Below are 11,616 nucleotides of genomic sequence, written 5' to 3'. Positions count from 1 at the left end.
TAGCTGCCTGACTCGTACCTGGGAAGGGTCCCTGAGAGAAGTGGAGAGCCAGATTCTTGTCTGGGGATAATCGCCGCGGCCTAATGGCAGGGTTCTTTGCTTCGTCGTCTCGCCCACGCCTGAGCCCCTTTCGGGGAGGGAGAAAAGCGGCTGTGGGGTTGGAGATGCGTTTTTTTTTTGAACATAAGACATGCGGGGTGGGGGGGGAGGAGGCGGATGTGAGTAGACGGCACTGGCGCTGCCCTCTGGAGTCGTGAGGGCGGGGGCGGGACCCTGGTTCCGGACTGCACCAGAGCAAGCCGTAGCGTCCGAGCGCGCGGCCGGCCCGGGGTGGGGGTACTAGGACGGTTGTGCCCCAAGCTGGGGCCACCGTAGGGCTGCTCGTCGGCAGATGGGGAGGGTGGGCGCCGATCCCCGTTTCCGTTGTCGCTCGCCTTTCGCTACTCGGCGCGGCGCTGGGGGAGGCGGGAGCGTGAGTCACGGCGACTCCCAGATTTAGGTGCCGGAAGGGGGGCTCTGCCGGCGGGGGCCGCGGGGAGGAGGCGCGGCTGTTTACTCGCCTGAAAAGGGCATGGGGGTGCATCCCGCGGCTGCCGGAGACCTGCCTCAGTTTACCTCCTGTAGAAGCGCTTTACAAGAGGCAGCGATACACAGAGCGGTGGGCAGGCAGCTGGGGTGTCCTCTTGGAGCCACAGGGAACCAAAGGGACACACCCCAGAAACATCCCAAAGCGGCCCTCAAGCCGACCACACACACACACCAACACATACAGACTCCCTCAGACACCACAGTCAAACCGCTAAGGCTGAATTGCCTGCACAACTCCGCAAGCACGGACCGAACACAATACACACCCAAACGCGTGGGTACACATGCACAGCCCCAGGCCACCAGAACAGACCCCACAGCGGCGCACACCCTCCAAACAAGCAGCACACGTGCGCACACATCCTTCACCCACAGACACACTGATACACACACAGCGAAATCCAGAGAAGCAGGCAGACCGCAGCAGCCAACCACGTGCGCACACACACTTCCAGCCGACACCAAAAACACAGACAACCCTCGGAAGGGGCCACGTGCACGCACATCCTCCCCTGGGCACACACCATCACCATCTTCCGACCCACCGACAGGAGAATCCCCGAACATCGCCGCTGCCAGCCGCAGGGACCACGTCGGTGGCACCGGGACCACTCCCCACAAGCTCCCCCCGGCCAGGGGTAGCGGCGAGGACACGCCAGCATTGGGCTCCGCCCCCGCCATGATGGACGGGCTGACTGACACACCGGCAACCAGTCGGGTGTCTTCTTCCTGATCGGATTAACCGTTTAACTCCTTCTTACCCGTGCACGCCGCGGCTAGGCTCGGCGCTCAGGAGAGAGCCGAGTTCCGGCGCCCCCTCCCCTCCGGGAGCGGGGCTCTGCGTGGGCGGGGAGGGCCCCCCTCCTTGGGTGGCTGCCCCCCACTGGCCCGGACGGAGGAGGAGGAGGGGGGCGGCGCTGACAGAGCGGCGGGCGGGGGGCGGGGAGGGGCGGGACGGGGCGGGGGAGCCCGGGCTGGCGCGGAGCGGGGTGCCGAGCGCGGAGAGCGCTGCCGGGCGCAGAGCAGAGCGCCAGCCGCCGACAGAAAGCCGCGGCGCCCGGCCCGGGGGCGACCGGCCCGTAGCGCCCCCGGGTCTGTCCCCGGGGCGCCATGGCCCCACCGAGGCCGGGCGCACCCGCGGGGCCTCGGGCGCGTCGGCTAGCCCGCCGCTGAGCAGGGTGAACCTTGGAGAGGCCGGGGCCCCCCGGGGCGCAGGAGGGGGCCGGCGCCATGGAGCCCCCGGCCGCCCCCTCGGAGAGGAGCCTGTCTCTGTCTCTGCCCGGGCCCCGGGAGGGCCAGGCCACCCTGAAGCCGCCCCCCCAGCACCTGTGGCGGCAGCCGCGGACCCCCATTCGTATCCAGCAGCGCGGCTACTCCGACAGCGCGGAGCGCGCAGAGCCCGAACGGTCGCCACACCGGCCCATAGAGCGCGCCGACGCCGTGGACACCGGCGACCGGCCCGGCCTGCGCACTTCCCGCATGTCCTGGCCCTCGTCCTTCCACGGTACCGGCACCGGCAGCAGCGGCGCGAGCGGAGGCAGCTGCAGGCGGTAAGACTCCGGGCGGCGGACGCGCGTGGAGCCGATAGGCGCGCAGAGAGGACGCAACTCGCCCCGCTGACCGCAGGGGGCGCTGCGCTGCGGGTGGAGTCCGAGTGACTGGCGGGGGTGTGTGTGGGGGCGGAGTTCTACTGTGGGGGCGTCCGGGACGCGACCCTGGTGGTGCTCTGTATATGGGTACCCTTCTACTGAAGCCGGTCCTGGGGTCGACTTAGGGGGCGCCATGCTGCGTGTAGTATTAAAGACGTCTTGGTTGAGGGCTGCAGCGTTGGGAGTCTGTACCTTAGTTGATGACAGCGCAGGACAGTGGCTAGCTTGGGTACTTGAAGGGACTTTCCTGGGGGCACTGTACTGGCAGCTAGATTCCCTATGTTTGTGGACGACCTAGAGGGCAATGTAGAGGGCGCCTGCTGGGATCACAATGTTTCCTCCAGGCTGAGGGGCTCTCGGAGTCCCCTTCAGGGGTGGAGGACCGTAGAGGGTGGGGGAGGGAGCATTCGGGGACTCGCCCTGAAGCAGCTGGGGTCAGAAATCCAGAGGGAGCCTCTTGGGGGAGCACCGTGGTGGGGGCCTGTGTGCTGCGTTGGAGCTCCCTCTCAGGGCAGGAGTGTTAGGGTTCAGTAGCTGACCAGAGGGAAGGACCGGTGCCCAGAGGGTGCATGGTCCCAGCACAGGGTAAGGGAGTCCCTGTCTCCCCGAGGGGACAGTGTTAGTGAGGGGAGGTGTTGGGCTGGCTCTGATTACATCCTCTCACTGACCTGGGTTGGCTCCAGCTGTTGGGGTACGACTAGCTGAGCCTGCCTTAGCTATATGCGCTGCCTGGGCTTCTGGAGACCTGTGACTGGGACATGGGATTATGTGTGCTCGGGGACAGTGATTATGGCAGTGGAACCATATGTGCTTCTGAGACCGTGACTGTGACAGCATCACTGTGTGTGCTTCAGGATAGTGTAGTTGTGACACAGTGTGTGCTTCCAGGACAGCGATTGTGATAGTGTGACTTATGTACTTAAGGGTCACAGGAATTGTGACAGTATGACCTGTCCCATGACGATGTGACTGTGTGCTTCTGGGACAGCGACTGTGACAGTGACTGCATGTGCTCTTGAGGCACGGACTGTGACAGTACGATTCCTGGGAGGCAGGAATGGTGGCACTGGGACAGTGTGACCATGTCAGCGGGACTGTCCGATCTCCCAGGGACACTGATTGAGACGCTAACATGCTCTTAGTTGCCTCTGTTCCCCACGTCGAGGAGTCGTCTGACTTCTGGGGTGTGCTCTCATCTGCCTGCCATCCTCTAACCACCTGGTGTTTTTAGTTACACTAGCTGCTCTAGTGGTGCTCAGGGGTCTGACTGTGTGATTGACAGCTTCAGCTGTGTGCTCTGTCTGGCCCCCATGGGTGCCCCTCTGCTTGGGACATCACTGAAATGGTCAGATTCAGGCCTGTCACTCCTGGAGTCCCGAGGGAGGCCCCTCTAGGCAGTGACCCTACAATTCTAGCTCTTTCTGGGGCCTTCCAGCAGGCCCTACAAACCCCCCCAACCACCCAACCCACTCCCATTGGAGACATACCCAGTCCCAGCACCCCTGCCCCCCAGGCAGGAAGCAAGTGTCATGGGCCCAGCATACATAGCCTGCTATTTCCCAAAGGGAACTGGAGAGAAGCTAAAGGAAAACAAAAGCTGGAATCAACAGGAAATGCCAAGACCCGGGGCTGCTCGCCAAACTGGCTCAGGTCTCTGTCCTGAGAGACCAGTGAAGGAGTTGGGTGCAGTCGGAACTGGGCCCTCTTCCTTTTTAAGACCCCAGGGACTCCCTCTACCCTGGTGTCTGGGGTACTGACTCTCTGGGGACAGTGGCTGAGTGGTAACCATCATCATTATCTTGGTGGTATCCATCTCCTAATGGCTCACTCTCGGGCTCCGTGCCGGGGACTTTTCCACATGTCTTCCTCTCCAGTGCCTCAGGAGGTATTCCTGTTGGACAGACTGAGGCCCAGCAGAGCAAAGTCCCTCCTTCGTGCCCAAGCTCACACAAGCAGGAAATGGCAGAGCTGAGATTCCAACACCCCTCTGTCCGATGCCTGGGGTCCTGGCACCAGGGTCTTGCCCTCTCTGGGCCTCAGTTTCCCCATCTGTAAAGTGGGGCTGGTGGTACTGCTCTGCTGGGAGGGGGTGTGTTTGAGAGTTCTGGGAGATTGGGGATGTGTGTACAGGACTTAACACACTGAGTGCTCAGTAGATAGTCACTCAGGGACCTGGACTCAGGAGAGGAGATGGCGTTTGAGTAGACCCTACTCTGCCAGGGTGGGAATTAAAAATAGGAACCTCAACCACATCCCAACAGGGCTCAGGTTTCTGTTTCACTGTAGGCCTGCGTAGCCTCCAGTGGCTGTGGCCAGAGGGAAGGCATAGGTGCCAGCGTCTTCCCCCTACCCTTAGGCAGAAGGAGGAAGGGGGAACTGAGAGGCCTCCAGTGGAACCTTGCTTCTTAGAATGGGCTTCCTGCCAGCCTGTTTCTCCAGAAAGGGGGTTCTCTGAGTGCACACAGGGCGTTCCAGTGCTACCCACATTGCAGTTCATGCAGCCACCAAAAAGGGGATCCAGACAGCCCTAGACTTGAGTCACAAGAACCCCCAGAGAGAGGGCACTGCCCTCCATCTGAGATGGCATCCACAACCCCCCTCCAGACCTGGGGAAGTATGAGCCTGTGCTCCTGGCGCCCTGCGGGGCTGAGTCACGGCACCACCACGATCTGTCAAGAGGCAGATGGAGCTGGAGGAAGAGAAAGACTCCGGTGGTAGTGGGGGCGGGGAGGGGGGGCTTGCCTGAATTGAAGGCAGGACCAACGTACGGCCCCTACCCCCGTGCCCCTCTGTACTTCCAAACTCTTCCCGCCGAGGGAGGTGCTGTTGGGCCGCAGGAAGGGGTAGAGGCAGCCAGACTGGGGTCTCTTTCTGGCCCGTGGCCTCTGTCTCCACTTGGGTCCTCGCCTCCTCTCATCTCTGGCTCTCCCTTTATCCCTGGCGGTGCACTGGAACGGGTCCCTCCTCGCGCCCCTCCCTCCGCGCGCCCTCTGCTGGGTGACGAGGAAGGCACAGGCTGAGCGCGCGTTCCGAGTCCGGACCTGCCCGTGGGGCTCTAGTCCCCGAGCAGAGCAAAGTCACGGCCGCCACCACTACCGTGGCGCCCCAGGTTATTATTTCATGCGTATCGAGCGCCTCGGAGAGTGGGCGCCAGGCCGGCCGACCGCAGGCTGCGGGTGAGGTCCTCGGCGTCCCCGGGCGGGACCAGGCGGCTCTCCCCGTCCAGCCCAGCGCAGTGGAGACGGCCGTCTGGCGGATGCAGAGGAAGTTGGCGGAAAAGTTGCGGACACGGAGTTCCCGGCTCACCTCGGCGCCTGCCCCTGCCCGTGCCCGTGCCAGGGCCTCCCAACACCAACCTGCGTGTTAACTCCCAGCGTCTTTGGCTCGCCGTTCCTGCCGAGGAACCGGAAAGAACTGACTTGCCCAAGGTCGCACAGCGAGTTGGGGTTAACACCCAGGTCTCCTGGACTCCAGATTGGTGGGTGAGAATCAGACTGTAGCCCTGCCTGCCAACTGGCTGTGAGACCAGGAGCCCACGATCATGCCCACCTGAGCCTCAGGGTTCTTACTACACTGGGTGCATAAGATCTGCCCCCCCCCCCCCGCCCCCTGGGGCTGTGGTAAGGCTCACGTCTTGCTGGTGTTGGGGCTGGGCAGCCAGGAGATGGTGTTTTGAGAACTGCACTTCTGCAAAGTGCATCTCTCTGACGTCTGCAGACAGAAGGGGGGTGTCCTCCAAACCACAGTCCTGGGCCCTGGCTGCCAGGGCACCCCCCCCCCCTTTCACCAATCACAGATTGACTGCAGGCTCCTCTGAGTTGCAGGTAGGGCTTTGGGCCTGACAGAGTGAGGACAGAGTTTCTGAGGGGGGCATCTGAGCCCACTGTCTTCACTCCGGAGTAAGAGCTCAAATCCAGCCTTTACCCTTGACTTGCTATGTGACCTGAGGAGAGGATTCACCTGCCTGAGCCTCATTTTCCTCATTGGAACAGGGCCGTTCATGCCACAATGAGCGATAGAGCATCTTCAGGCTGTGGTCAAGAATGAGACAGACCCCCAGTCCCTGCCGTCCTGGAGTCTCAGGCTAGTGGATGAGGAGGAATAACAAGTAAAGGCCTATGATAATTTCAGATGGTGACACGTGGGACAGGAAGAAAAGAGAGACCCTAGGGTCAGGGTAGGGCTCTCTGAGGAGGTGACATTTTAGTACAACCTAAATGAAGTGACACACTGGTTGCTAAGTGAGCCTGAGGGAAGAAGGTGACAAGCAGAGGGAACAGCCAGTTCCAAGGTCCTGGGGTAGGAGCATGTCTGTTATGTTCGAGAAAAGTAGAGAGGCAAAGTGTGGTAGAAGTGAACAAGAGATGAGTGGAAGGAAATGAGGCAGGGAGGTGACAGGGCAGCTCATATAGGTTCACACGGCCATGGTCAAGATTGGCTTTAGGCCTTAGTTTATCTCTGACTTTTTAGGAAGGGGCAAAGGTCACTGAGCTGGAAGGAGACTGAACCATGAAGGGCCTATGTAGCCTAGTGGCTAAAATCCCAGTCTCTGGAGTCAGACAACTGGTTTCATCATCCGGCCCTGCTCTTTCCCTGACCCTGGCCATGTCACTTCCCCTTCCTGGGCCTCAGGTTTCCACGTCTGTGAAATGGGCCTATTCAGAACCCCATTTCCAAAGTCTGACTTGAAGAGTCCGCAAAACAATGGAGGGAAGCCTGAGGGCAGGTAAATGAGAATGTTCTTCCTTTCTGTTTGCAGCTGGACCAAAGGGTCCCAGTGGCCAGTGCAAGAGTCTTAGTGGGTTTAGACCAGGAGTTTTCACCTGAGGGTGATTCTGGCCTCCAGGGGACATGTGGCAAAGGTTGGAGACATTTTAGTTTAATGATTGAGGGGGTGCTCCTGGCTACTAGTAGATAGAGGATTATCTGACATTTAATGTCAACAGTGCCAAGATTAGGAAACCCTGCATTCCCAACGAGGGAGCGAAAATTGGTCCTTGGGTGATGTGTGTGTGTGGGGAAAAACCTTTACATTTATGTATAAAGCCAAATAAACAGATAGTACGTAAAGAGATATACAATACAGGCATACCTCGCTTCATTACGCTTTGCAGAGACTGCATTTTTTACAAATTGGAGGTTCGTGGCGACTCCACATGGAACAAGTTCCTCAGCGCCATTTTCCCAACAGCGTTTGCTCACTTTGTTTCTGTGCGTCACGTTTGGTAGTTCTGGCAACGTTTCACACGTTTTCGTTTTTATTTATTGTAGTCATGTGATCCACTTGATGGGACTAGTGTCATTATTTCGGGGCACCACGAACCTCGCCCCTGTAAGTCGGCAAACAAAATCCATGAAAGTTGTGCTGTGTTCTGACTGCTCCACCGAGCAGTTTTTTCCCCCTTCTCTCCCTTTCCTTGCGCCTCTCTATTCCCTAAGACACAGCAGTATTGAGATTAGGCCAGTGAATCATGCTGGTGGCCTCTAAGCATTCAAGTGAAAGTCCGAGTTGCACATGTCTCTCCCTGCCAATCAAAAGCCAGAATTGATTATGCTTAATGAGGAAGGCATGTTGGAAGCTGAGACAGATGGAAAGCTAGGCCTCTTGGACCAGTGAGCCAAGTTGTGAAGGCAAAGGAAAAGCCTTGAAGGAAATTAAAGGTGCCCCTCCAGCAAACACAGGAACGGTAAGAAAGCAAAACGGCGTCGTTGCTGATTTGGAGAAAGTTTGAGTGGTCTAGATAGAAGATCAAACCAGCCACAACACTCCCTTAAGCCAAAGCCTCATCCAGAGCAAGGCCTTCACTCTCTTCGGTTCTGTGGAGGCCGAGGGAGGGGAGGAAGCTGCCAGAGACGAGTTCCAAGCAAGCGGAAGGTTGGTTCATGAGGTTTAAGGAAAGAAGCCATCTCGATTACATAAAAGTGCAAGGTGCTGGTGTAGAAGCTGCAGCAAGTTATCCAGAAGCTTGAGCCAAGATGATTAATGAAGGTGGCTACACTAAACACATTTTCAGTGTAGACAAAGCAGCCTTCTATTGGAAGATGCCTTCCAGGACTTTCATAGCTAGAGAGGAGAAGTCAATGCCTGGCTTCAAAGGACAGGCTGCGCCTCTCTTGTTAGGGGCCAGTGCAGTTGGTGACTTTAACTGAAAGCCAGTTCTCATTTGCCATCCTGAAAATCCTAGAGCCCTTAAGAATTAGGCTACACCTATTCGGTCTGCTCTGTAAATGGAACAACAAAGCCTGGATGACGGCACATTGGTTTATAACATGGTTTACTGAGTATTTTTTTTTTTAAGATTTTATTTATTTATTTGACAGAGAGACAGCCAGTGAGAGAGGGAACACAGCAGGGGGAGTATGAGAGGAAGAAGCAGGCTCCTAGCAGAGGAGCCTGATGTGGGGCTCGATCCCGGAACGCCAGGATCACGCCCTGAGCCAAAGGCAGACGCCTAACGACTGCGCCACCCAGGCGCCCCCCTACTGAGTATTTTTAACCCACTGTTGAGACCTACTGCTCAAAAAAAAAAAAAAAAAAAAAAAAGGATTCCTTTCAAAATACGATCGTTCACTGACAACGCGCCTGGCCACTGAGGAGCTCTAACAAAGACGTACAATGAGATTAATACTGTTTTCACGTCTGCTGACACTACATCGATTCTGCAGCCCACGGATGAAGGAGTCATTTTGACTTTCAAGTCTTATTATTTAAGAAATACATTTTGTAAAGCCATAGCTGCCGTAGACCATGACTCCTCTGGTGGATCTGGGCAAAATAAATTGAAAACCTGGAAAGGACTCACTATCTTAGATGCCGTCCTGAACATTCTGACTCACGGGAAGAGGTCAAAATGTGAACAGGAACAGGAGTTTGGAAGAAGTGGCTCCCCAGCCCTCCTGGATGACTTGGAGGGGTTCCAGACGTCAGGGGAGGAAGGATCTGCACGTGTAAAGAGCAAGAGGAGTAGAATCAGGAGTGGGGGCTGAAGATGAGATGGCATCACAGCAATCTCACGATCAAACTGGATCGGAGCAAGGGTGGCTTCGTAGGGATGAGCCAAGAATGTGGTTTCTCGAGAGGGCATCTGCTCCGGGTGAAGATGCTGTGAAGATTGTTGAAAGGACAAGGACTTTAGAATATGCCATAACGTTGGTTGATAAAGCAGCCGCAGGGGTTGAGAGGATTGACTTCCATCTTGAAAGACTTTCTATGGTGGGTAAAATGGCTACAGAGAAACTGCTCCTAAAAGGAAGACCCGATCCATGCGGCGAACCTCACTGTTTTCTTATTTGAAGAAATCCCTGCACCAGCAAAGATTACGACTCGCTGAAAGTTCAAATGGTGGTCAGCATTGTTTAGCAATAAAGCGCTTTTAAATTAAGGTATGTGCACTTTTTTAGATGGAATGCTATTGCACACTTAGTAGAGAACAGTGTCACGTAAACATGACTTTTATGTGCGCTGGGAAACCACAAAATTCATTTGGCCCGCTTTGTTGGGATCTTCACTTTATTGCAATGGTCTGGAACCGAACCCGCTGTGTCTCTGAGGTCTGCCCGTGTATCGGTGGCTGGAACATTTCACAGAGAAGGCAGTTTAGGGGTTGGGACTGTCTAAGCAGGCTATTCCTCCAGGCGGGGAGGGGATAATGAAAATAAAGGGTGGCAAACACTGCTACAGAGCCTGGCTCAGACACTCATTGGCTGTGTGACCTTGAGCAGGCTGTTTCTCGCCGGGACTCAATTTTCCCATCTGTAAAATAGGGACAACAGTATATCACTTTGCGGGTATTTTGTGAGGGTGAAAAGAGATCAGAGATAGAGTGCTGAATGTCCAGGTTAGCTGCTATCATCATCATCACCATCTTCATCTTCATCATCTGGATCCTCTGGCTAGTATAGTGGCTTGCACATTATAAGCTCTCAAAAAAAGGTTTTGTCAGATAATCATAGCTAATATTCAGTGAGTGCTTTGCTATGTCCAAATGCTTTTCCAAGTCTTTTTTTTTTTTCACATGTCCATCCGTGAGATGCATAGTATTATTATGCCAATTTTACAGGTAGGAAAACTGAGGCTCAATGAAATGAAGTGACTGACCCAAAGTCAAATGACTAAGAAGTGCTGGAGACCAGACTCAAGCCTAGGCCAGCTTGGGGGCCCATGACAATGGAGCCAACAGGTAGAGAGAGAAAGGTATTTACAGAGGCAGGGCCCTACAATAGAGATTCACTCCATTGTTCTTATTTAAAACAAGCTTCTCCTAACCCCAAAGAGCCACAGACAGGTTGGGGTAGTCTCTGGAATTGTAACCAGCTGGCTAACTTTGTTCTAGAATCTTCACCTCCTCCGGCTCCCTTTCTTCATCTGTGAAAGGGAATCATGTGCCCCCCCCCAGAGTCACAGTGGCTGGGCATGCGGAAACTCCCTCTCTGCTTCTACTGCTCTGCTGAGGGGAGGTCGGCTTCTTGGGGCCACGTCATGAGCTGTGGAGGGCCCAAATTCTAAGATGCCTCAGAGATCCTAAGGAGTGGCAGGACTGGGGGAATCTCAGGAGTCTCTGGGGGCTGTGAACACACTCAGAGTCTAGGGGTGTCTCAGAGTTATAAGGCATGTCTCAGAAGCTGGGGTGGGACATTCTGGAGGTGTCCCCAAGGATTGTGGGTTCATCTTCGTTTTGGAAGGTAGCCTAGGGTTATAGGACTGTCTTAGGAACCCTGGAGGAATCTAGTTGTGTCCCTGGGGTCTGTGGGGCACTCTAGGATTTTGGGGGCAGATACATATTTATGGGAACACCCCTTGAGTCTGAAGACACCCCCGAGGTTATTTTGGTGTCTCTGAACTTGTGGGGGCATCTCAGGGATGCTGTGGAGCCACTCAGGGATTGGGGGACATCTGAGGGACTGTGGAAGCATTCTTAGGATCTGTGAGGGATCCTAGAATTTGGGGGGCCCTCATGCGGTCTGTGGGGATACTCTGTGGCTGTGGGAAATTCTAGGGGTGCGCTGGGGGTCTCTGCCTGACTCAGGGATGGTGGGGGTGCTCTAGGGGATTTGGGGGACATCCGAGGAATCCTGGTGTTGGTCCTGGGATCTGAAGGAGTTTCATTTGCGGGTGCATCCTGAGAGTCTTGGGGTGCTCCTGGGGTTTGTGGGAATATATCAGTAACAAGGAGGACACTAGTTGGGGACATTGGGAAGCTAAGGGATTGTCCCAGAGTCTGTGGGGCCTCTCAGAGCACCTCTGGCTTTTGGGGGGAACTCTGGGATTTGGGGGCACCTCTGGGTTCTGTGGGGGACACCTCAGGGATAGTTGGGACACTCCCTGGAATTGTGGGGACATCTGAGGGACTTTAGGGACGCCATTGAGGTTTGTGAGAGC

The sequence above is a fragment of the Ursus maritimus genome, unplaced genomic scaffold, assembly GCF_017311325.1.
Source record: "Ursus maritimus isolate PB19 unplaced genomic scaffold, ASM1731132v1 scaffold_14, whole genome shotgun sequence".
Lineage (NCBI taxonomy): Eukaryota > Metazoa > Chordata > Mammalia > Carnivora > Ursidae > Ursus > Ursus maritimus.
The sequence above is the reverse complement of the archived record's forward strand: the minus strand, read 5'-3'. Positions refer to the sequence as shown.